Source organism: Capra hircus, chromosome 14 (genome assembly GCF_001704415.2).
Source record: "Capra hircus breed San Clemente chromosome 14, ASM170441v1, whole genome shotgun sequence".
NCBI lineage: Eukaryota > Metazoa > Chordata > Mammalia > Artiodactyla > Bovidae > Capra > Capra hircus.
This window is the reverse complement of record NC_030821.1, coordinates 19,285,896-19,296,179: the sequence shown is the minus strand read 5'-3', so window position 1 is coordinate 19,296,179 and position 10,284 is coordinate 19,285,896. Positions and strand designations below refer to the sequence as shown.

Here is a 10,284-nt window from a genome sequence, read left to right as displayed (position 1 = left end):
TAGTATGCCCTGTTTGACTACCTACTGCTATATTGTTTGGTTAGATTCATGAAGGAGAAGGTCCTCGTGAACAATTTAAAATCATCAACCATGAAGTTAACTCTGTTACCCAATTGAAGGTTTTTTTCTAATTTTTATTTCTTTTTAAACTTTTTATTTTGTATTAACATTGGGGTATTAACAATGTTGTGATAGTTTCAGGTGAACAGTGGAGGGACTCAGCCATATGTATACTATTTATTTATTTACTTATTTTTGACTGTGCTGGGCCTTCATTGCTGCACGGGATTTTTCTAGTTGCAGGGGTTGGGCTGGGGGCTGTCTACTCTTTGCTGTGGTGCTTGGGCTTCTCACTGCGGTGGCTTCTCTTGTGGAGGAACACAGGCTCTAGGGCACACGGGCTTCAGTAATTCCCATGTGTGGGCTCAGTAGCTGCGGTTCCTGGGCTCTGGAGTACAGGCTCAAGTTGCGGTGCTCGGGCTTAGTTGCTTCAAAGCGTGTGGAATCTTCCAAGACCAGGGATCAAACCCATGTCTCCTGCATTGGCAGGCAGATTCTTTACAGTGAGCCACCAAGGAAGCCTCAGGTTACCCAATTGTTTTGATTCTGTTGGCAAAATAGTTCTAAGTGACTCTGAAACCTTGCCACACCCAACATGAGAATGTACTTCTCTCTCTTTCTCAAACATCTTTCTCCATAAACTCTTAAGTGCAGCAGTCATTCCCAATGTGTGGTCCCTGGATGGACCATCAACATCAGATTACCTGGGAGTTTGTGAAAAATGCAAATTCACCGACTCACCCCAGGCCTCAAGAAACTCATGGAGGTGGACAGCAGTCTGTGTGTCTAGCAAGTCCTCCACGTGATTCTGATGCAGGTTAGAGTTTGAAACACATCAGTACCAAATGCTGACGGGAGGAAGTAGCACCTCAGTAGCCATTGAAAGCCATCATTGTAAATTATGCTGAATTTGGAGTTTTCCAGCAACGTGTAGCAACCATGGGGTAGGCAGTCGATTTTACCTGTCTGGATTATTTTATTCCTAATCTAGTGACTGTTTATATAATGGTTGACTGTTATTCTCAATTGGAGCAGTTAGTGCATTTTTTAAAAACAGCCTGTGATCTGCTACATTATTTGTCATACCTTTAGGAATTTCAGCACAGGTTAGTGTTTGATGTCATTTTATGTGGCAGCAACAAAGTAAATTCTCATGTAAAAAGCTAGCGATAAGAAAAAGCTAGTGTTTTTAAACTATTTCATTTATGAGATTAAACTTTTAGTTAAATTTCTAGGGGAGAAAAACTTCCATTATCATTTTAATGTTTACTTCTGTTATCATTTTAATGGTGATTTTTAGCATCTATTATAATGGCCAATGCCATTTTCCTAAATTAAAACTTTAGTATTTGCTACCAAATTGTTACTTTATTATGTCTTTTTTTCCCCCTCGGTTGTTTTGACTCTGCAAAAATCAGTAGATGCTACCCCATAGCCAACTCATCCCCATAGTGCCCTGAGTGAAGACAAGTCAGTTTAGATATATGATGTATTAAAACCCACTACCTAAGGCTCCAGGGAGTGAGAAGAACAGCCATCCGATGTTAAATCTCTTATAATGAGATGTGAGGAGAATGCTGCTTCTGTGGCATATGGGCAGAAATACCAAGTTTGTTTTTAAATCGTATGTATATACATATATATAATTTATATATATTAATATATGTATTATATTTATCTATTTGGCTGCATCAGGTCTTAGTTGCAGCACATGGACTTGGTTGCCCCGCAGTATGTAGGATCTTAGTTCCCAGACCAGGGATTGAACCTGTGTCCCCTGCATGAAAGATGGTTTTTAATCACTGGGCCACCAGAGTTAGTGAAAGTGAAAGTTAAGTCGCTCAGTCGTATCCGACTGTGCAACCCCGTGGACTGTAGCCCACCAGGCTTCTCCGTCCATGGGATTCTCCAGGCAAGAATACTGGAGTGGGTTGCTATTTCCTTCTCCAAGAAGTTCCTAAAAATACCGGGTTTCTAGGAACCATCAATTGAATCTGCTTTGCTGCTTTTCACCCACTGAATGTCATATACAGAGCCACTAGAGCACATTGCATCTACTGTGGTAGATGACTGGTGGTATCTCCTAGGTTGCTTCACACTATAAAAATACTGTTTTTTTTGTTTGGCTTTTATCCCCAAGAAGTAACCTTGTAAAGAATGAAATGTACCTGGGTGTCTGAATTTGAAATCAACATAGACATATATAACTTAACCAACTAAGCTTTAAATGGCACTTTTCTTACTGTTTGGGGCCACTTCTATTTTTCATAGTTGTATGGATATGTATATTTGCATTGACACTGCTTCCATGAAGACGCTGAAACTAGCAGTGTGGACTTCAGCTAGTAGCCTGAAGTAGCACATCTCCTTCAGGGAAGTGAAGGTTTCTCTTTCTTGGGCTGGTCATTGGTAACTCTTCAACAGAAAGGTGGTCCTGTTAAAACATACTGTATTGAATACATATCTTTATCTCTACTTCTTCCTGAAGTCCCATTGGTGGAAGAATAAGAGAGGAGATGAGATGGTTCAAGATAACAAAATTTGGAAGGTGAAAAAAAAGTGGAAAGTGACTAAAGGAGTAGACACTGATTTAGCTGAACTGAGAAAGATGAACCAGAGCATCTGTAGACAGGATCAAGCCTGTTTAGGCTATAGAACCTCATAAAGACATAGAAAATCAAGTTTCTAATTGTCATTGAAGGTGGGAGCAAGTGGAAGGACTGAAACCAGAGGAATAGATTAACATTTTTAATTCAAAGCTGTTAGACCCTCTAGGTCCCCTTGCCCCCCCACCCCACCCCTGGTATAATCAAGCTTCTATCTGTATTAATTTGCTTGTCATTCAATTACTAAGTCATGTCAAACTCTTTGTGACCCCATGGACTATAGTATGCCAGGCTCCTCTGTCCTTCACCATCTCCCGGAGTTTGCTCAAACTCATGTCCATTGAATCGGTGATACCATCCAACCAGCTCGTTCTCTGTCATCACCCCCATCATCCTCCTGCCTTCAGTCTTTCCCAGCATCAGGGTCTTTCCCAGTGAGTGAGCCCTTCGCATCAGGTGGCCACAGTTTTGGAGCTTCAACTTCAGCATCAGTCCTTCCAGTGAATATTCAGTGTAGATTTCTTTGAGGATTGATTGGTTTGATCTTGCAGTTCAAGGGACTCTCAAGAGTCTTTTCCAGCACCATAATTTGAAAGCATCAATTTTTTGGCACTCAGCCTTCTTTACAGTCCAACTCTTAACATCTGTACATGGCTATTAGAAAAACCATAGCTTTGACTATACGGACCTTTGTTGGCAAAGCTAGGGCTACCATAAGAAATACCACACATCATGTGGATTAAACAAGAGAAATATATTTTCTCACGGTTCTGGCGGCTACAAGTCCAAGGTTAAGGTTTCAGCAGGGTTGGCTTCATTCTGAAGCCTCTCTGCTTGACTTACAGGTGGCCATCACTGGCTCTATCCTCACAGAGCCTGTTCACTGTGAACATGCACGTGTCCTAATCTTCTCTTCTTATAAGGACACTGGTGATGTTGAATTAGGGCCCACCCATATGACCCCATTTTACCTTAATTGCCTTTTTAGAAGCCCTGTCTCCAAATACAGTCACATTCGGAGGTAAGGCCATACCTCGGAGTTATTGGAGGTTTAGTTCCAGAGCACCTCAATAAAGTGAATATTGCAATAATGCAAGTCACATGAATTCTTTGGTTTCCCAGTACATACAAAAGCTCCATTTACACTATATTGTAGTCTATTAATTGTGCAATGGCATTATGTCTAAGAAACCAATGTGCATACTTTTAAGTAAAAAATACTTCATTGAAGTCATCCGCTGCTCAACAGCATAGGACTAAAGAATGGGTTGTCTTTTCTTTTCTTTTTTTTTTCTTCCAGCATATCTATCCTTTTTCCAGATCAAGACGTACTCCAGAAAAAATAGTTTAGTTTTTATGTTGAAATAAGACGTTTTGTACCTTTTATTTTCATGTGCTGCCGCTGCTGCTGCTAAGTCGCTTCAGTCGTGTCCAACTCTGTGTGACTCCATAAACGGCAGCCCACCAGGCTCCCCCGTCCCTGGGATTCTCCAGGCAAGAACACTGGAGTGGGTTGCCATTTTCCTTCTCCAATGCATGAAAGTGAAAAGTGAAAGTGAAGTCGCTCAGTCATGTCTGATTCTTCAAGAGCCCATGGACTGCAACCTGTCAGGCTCCTCCATCCATGGGATTTTCCAGGCAAGAGTACTGGAGTGGACTGCCATCATCTTCTCCGTTTATTTTCATGTAGAATACCACAATTTATTGCTTAAAAAAATACTTTATTGTTAAAATGCTAGCCATCATCTAAGCCTTCATTAAGTAATCTTTTTGTTGGTGGGGAGTCTTGCCTAGGTATTGATGGCTGCTGACTAATCAGAGTGGTGGTTGCTGAAGGTTTGGGTGGCTGTGATGACTTAAAATAAGACAACAGTAAAGTTTGCTACATTAGTTGACTCTTCCTTTCACAAAGAAATTACTTGGTAGCATGCAGTACTGTTTAATAGCAAGAAGTTCCTTTAAAACTAGAGTCAATCCTCTCAAGTCCTGCTATTGCTTTACCAGCTAAGTTTTTGTCATATTTTAAACCCTTGTCATTTCAACAATCTTCATAGCATCTTCACCAGGGGTAGATTCCATCTCAAGAAATCACTTTCTTTGCTCAACCATAAGAAGCAACTCGGCATTCATGAAAGTTTTATCATGAGATTGCAGCAACTCAGTCACATCTTTAGGTTCTACTTCTGTTTCTGATTCTCTTGCTATTTCCAGCATATCTGCAGTTATTTCCTTCACTGAAATCTTTTTTTTTAATTTGTTTTTGATCAGAGTAATTGCTTTACAATGTTGTGTTGGTTTCTGCCATATAACAACATGAATCAGCTATAAGTATACATATATCCCCTCCCTCTTGAACCTCCCTCCCACCCATCCCCATCCCACTGCTCTAAGTTGTCACAGAGCACCAGATTGAGCTCCCTGTGTTTTATAGCAGCTTCCCAATAGCTATCTGTTTTACCTGCGGTAATGCATATGTTTCAATGCTATTGTCTCAATTCTTCCCACCCTCTCCTTCCCCCACTGTGTACACAGGTTTGTTCTCTATGTCTGCATCTCCATTACTGCCCTCCAAATAGGTTCATCAGTACTTTTTCTAGATTCCATACATATGCATTAATATGTGATATTTGTTTTCCTGACTTCACTCTATAACAGGCTCTAGGTTCATCCATCTCAATTCAACTGGCTGAAATGTATTCCTTTTTATGGCTGAGTAATATTGTATTGTATATATGTGCCACAATTGCTTTATCTATTCATCTGTCAATGAACATCTAAGTTACTTCCCTGTACTGGCCATACTGCAATGAATGTTGGGGTACATGTGTGTTTTTGAATAATGGTTTTTCTCAGGAGCCTGATAGGGTACAGTCGCAAAGAGTCGGACATGACTGAGCTACTTCAGGGTATATGCTCAGTAGTAGGAGTGTTGGGTCATATGGTAGTTTTATTCCTGTTTTTTTTAAGGATTCTCCATACTATTCTTCATAATGGCTACATCAATTTACATTCCCACCAACAGTGTAAGAGGGTTCCATTTTCTCCACATCCTCTCCAGCATTTATTGTTTGTAAATTTTTTGATGATGGCCATTCTGACCGTGTGAGGTGATATTTCATTGTAGTTTTGACTTGGATTTCTCTAATAATAAGCGATGTTGAGCATCTGTATGTCTTCTTCAGAGAAATGTCTGTTTAGGTCTTCTGCCCATTTTTTTGATTGGAGACTGTTTGTTTTTCTGATATTGAGCTGCATGAGCCACTTGTATATTTTGGAGATTAATCCTTTGTCAATTGCTTCATTTGCAATTATTTTCTTCCATTCTGAGGGTTGTCTTTTCATTTTGTTCATATTTGTTTTCATTTTCCTTTGGTGTGCAGAAGCTTTTAAGTTTAATTAAGTCCCATTTGTTTAGTTTTGTTTTTATTTCCATTACTCTAGGAGGTAGGTCAAAGAAGATCTTGCTGTGATTTATGTCAAAGAGCCTTCCCTGAAATCTTGAATGCCTCAAAGTCATTCATGAGGGTTGGAACCAACCTTTACCCAACTCCTGTTTTTGCTTTTTGGTTTTTTAATTAATTTTGTTTTTTGACTGTGCTGGGTCTTTGTTGCTGCTCACAGGCTTCTGTCCAGTTGTGGTGGGCAAGGCATACTCTTCCCTGTGGTGTGCAGGCTTCTCACGGTGGCTTCTCTTATTGCAGAGCACAGCCTCTAGGTGTGTGGGCTTCCGTAGTCATGGCACACAGGGTTAGTTGCTCCACAGCATGTGGGATCTCCCCTCACCAGGGATCAAACCCATGTCTGTCCCTTGCATTGACAGGCGGATTCTTAACCACTGGGTCATCAGAGAAGTCCTTCCTAACTCCTCTTAATGTTGATATTTTGACCTTTTTTCCATGAGTCACCTCATCTTAATGTTCTTAATGACTGTTTTTAATGGCATCCAGAATGACGAATCCTTTCCTGAAGGTTTTTCATTTACTTTGTCCAGATTCATGAGAAGAATTATTGTCTATGGCAGCTTTAGTCTTACACGGTGTATTTCTTAATTAGTAAGACTTGAAGGTTGAAATGACTCCTTGATCCACGGGCTGCAAGATGGATATCGTCTTAGGAGGCATGAAACGTTCATCTCTTTGTATGCCTCCATCAGAGCTCTTAGGTAACCAGGTGCATTTTCAGTGAGCATCAGTATTTTGAAATTAATCTCTTTTTTTCTGAGCAGTAGGTCTTAATAGTGGCTTGCTGCTGCTGCTGCTGCTGCTAAGTCGCTTCAGTCATGTCTGACTCTGTGCAACCCCACAGACAGCAGCCCACCAGGCTCCCCCGTCCATGGCATTTTCCAGGCAAGAGTACTGGAGAGGGTTGCCATTGCCTTCTCTGCAACAGTGTCTTAGAACATGCAATTAGCCATGTTGTAAACACATATGCAATCATACAAGCTCTTTGTTCCTTGAGCACAAAGTAGATTTAGGATAGTTCTTAAGGGCCTGAGGATTTTCTGAGTGGTTGATGAGCATTGGCTTCAACGTCAAGTCACCAGCTGTATAAACCTCTTTTATGAGAGTTTGCCTGTCCTTTGAAGCTTTGAAGCCAGTTGTTGGCTTCTCTCTAGCCGTGAAAGTTCTAGATGGCATCTTCTTCCAATATAAGGGTTTTTCATCTACACCGAAAGTTTGATGTTTAATGTAGCCGTCTTTGATAATTATCTTAGCTAGATCTTCTGTATAACTTGCTGCAGCTTCTACATCAGCACTTGTTGCTTCATCTTGCACGTTTATGTAACAGAGACAGCTTCTTTCCTTAAAGGTCATGAACCAGCTCTGCTAGCTTCAGACTTTTCTTCTACAGCTTCCCCACCTCCATCAGCCTTCACAGAATTGAAGAGAATTAGAGCAATTTCACTTTCTTTTCACTTTCATGCATTGGAGAAGGACATGGCAACCCACTCCAGTATTCTTGCTTGGAGAATCCCAGGGACGGTGGAGCCTGGTGGGCTGCTGTCTATGGGGTCACACAGAGTTGGACACGACTGAAGCGACTTAGCAGCAGCAGCAGCAGCAGAGCCTTGCTCTGGAGGAGGCTTTGATTTAAGACAATGTGGTGGTTGGTTTGATCTATCTAGACCACTAAAACTTGCTTCATATCAGCAATAAGTTTTTCACTTTCTTATCATTTCTGTGTTCACTGGAGTAGCACTTTTAATTTCCTTCAGGAACTATTTTTTTTTTTTTTGCATTTACAACTTAGCTAATTATTTGGCACAAGAGGCCTAGCTTTTGGCTTGACTCAGCTTTCTATATGCCTTTCTCACTGAACTTAATAATTTTCAGGTTTAATTTAAAATGAGACACATTTGATTTGTCCTTTCATTTGGACACTTAGAGGCCACTGTAGGGTTATTAAGTGGCCTGATAACAATATTGTTGGGTCTCAGGGAATAGGGGGGCCTGAGAGAGATGGGGGAATGACCCATCAATGGAGACATTAGAACACACACACATTTATCAATTAAGTTGGCCATCTTATATGGGCACAGTTCATGGTGCCACCATAACAATTACAATAGTAGCATTGAAGGTCACTTTTTGGGCTTCCCTGGCGATTCAGTGGTAAAGAATCCACTTGCCAATGCAAGAAGCATGGATTCGATCCTGGTCTGGGAAGATCCCACGTGCCATGGAGCAATCAAGCCCAAGCACCCAACTATTGAACCTGCTCCAGAGCCTGGGAACCGCAGCTACTGAGCCCATGCCACAGCTACGGAAGCCCATGTGCCTGGAGCCCGTGCTCTGCAGTAAGAGAAGCCACCGCTGTGAGAAGCCCATGCACTGCAAGGAAGAGTAGCCCTGGCTCACTGCAACCAGACAAAAGCCCACGCAGCACCGAGACCCAGCACAGCCAAATAGATAAATACATAAAAGTTTTAAAAGAGCACATCATACATCACTGTAGCAAATATAATAATAATTGAAAAGTTTGAAATATTGCAAAAATTGTGAAAATGTGACACGGAGACACAAAGTGGTCAAATGCCGTTGGAAAAATGGTGCCAACAGACTTGCCTGATGCAGGGTTGCCACAAGCCTTCTGTTTGTTAAAAAAAAAAAAAAAAGCACACAAAGCCCAATAAAGTGAAGTGCAATAAAATGGAGTATGCCACTGCCAAGGGTTAGGACCTCAACCTATGAATTTAGGTGGGGGGCACAATTCAGCCCGTAACACCATCCCTCCTCATTCTGGCAGGAGACAGGAGTGTATTCTAGACAAAGTGAACCAGGAAGACTGCAGACTTGGGTGTATCGAGGGAATCATCAGGAGTGAGGTACTGGACCTATAACAAGGAGAGTTTGTGAAGGCCATATGCTAATCAGTGAGATACCATCTCCTGGTTTCCTCCACCCAGCCCAGTGAGCCAGGAACCAAGCTTATCCCACCAGCAGCCACGCCTCTTCTCAAAGCAGGAGATCAGAAGATCTTTCTTTGGATTAATTGTAAGGTCTTAGAGAAAAGATCTGCAGATACTGATGTGCGTATTTCCCAATCAGGAAGAAAGAGAGAGTTGGGGAAGAAAGAAGAAAGAGAAGAAAGAAAAGAGAGGGAAAAAGGAAGGAAGGAAGAAATGAAAGAAAGCAAAGAAGAAAGAAAGGAAAAAGAGGGCCATTCTCTAATACATCTGCTTTCAACAAAGTCCATCAGTCAACAAGTCCTACCTTCATACAGAGAGTTTCTAAGGAGCTCTTTCTGCTACACTCTTAAATATAGATAAGAGGTTAGAGGTCAGACATTTGAGAAAAGCCTCCAAAATGAAGACTTGACCAAAATGTAACTAAAAGAGTGATTTTAAGAAAAACAGACGGTACAAAGATGGAATAAAGATTGTATAATTAAAATATGAGAAAACATTGCATCCATGAAATAAGAACAGCGTACTACTTATTTTTTTAAATTTTTTTATGGAATGCTTCATGAATTTGCTTGTCATCCTTGCACACTTGCCATGCTCATCTTCTCTACATTGTTCCAACTTTAGCATATGTGCTGCGGCAGTGAGCAGCATACTATTTAAAACAATGAAACAACCATCAGGGAGTCAAAAAGGGCTCATAGACATTAAAATATCAGTATGAAAGCCTAAAAAGAGCCTAAAAAGAAAGCCTAAAAAGAGCCTTCCATGGTATATTTGAAGATAGAATCTAGGAAATCTCCCATAAAGTAGGAAAAAAAGACAAAATAGAGAGTAAAAGAGAAAAAAAATTAACAATTGTGAGGTCAGACAGGTAGATCTAATACATGACTAAGAGATAATTCAGAAAAAGAGAATGGAAAAACGTTGGGAAGAAAATTATCAGAGAAAAGACAAAATATAATTTTTAAAGAGCTTAAGTATTTTAAGTCTTCTAATTGATATGACCCACACAGTGGTCAGCACAGTGGGTTCTAAATGATGTAAATTGAAGCAATTATCATAAAATGTCTGGGCTGATCTTTCTAGCCCAGAGAAATGAAATGAAAATAAAATGAAGCAAGCAAAGAGGAAACTGCTCAGACACAAAGGATCAACAATAAGAAAAAAAAAGAAAGAAAGGGGAAGAAATGGAAGTCCCTGGTGGTCTAG

At 40.7% G+C, this 10,284-nt stretch overlaps 1 pseudogene; it reads right to left on the bottom strand.

The window, feature by feature from the left end:
• LOC108637474 lies at positions 4,268 to 8,290 on the bottom strand (annotated as a pseudogene).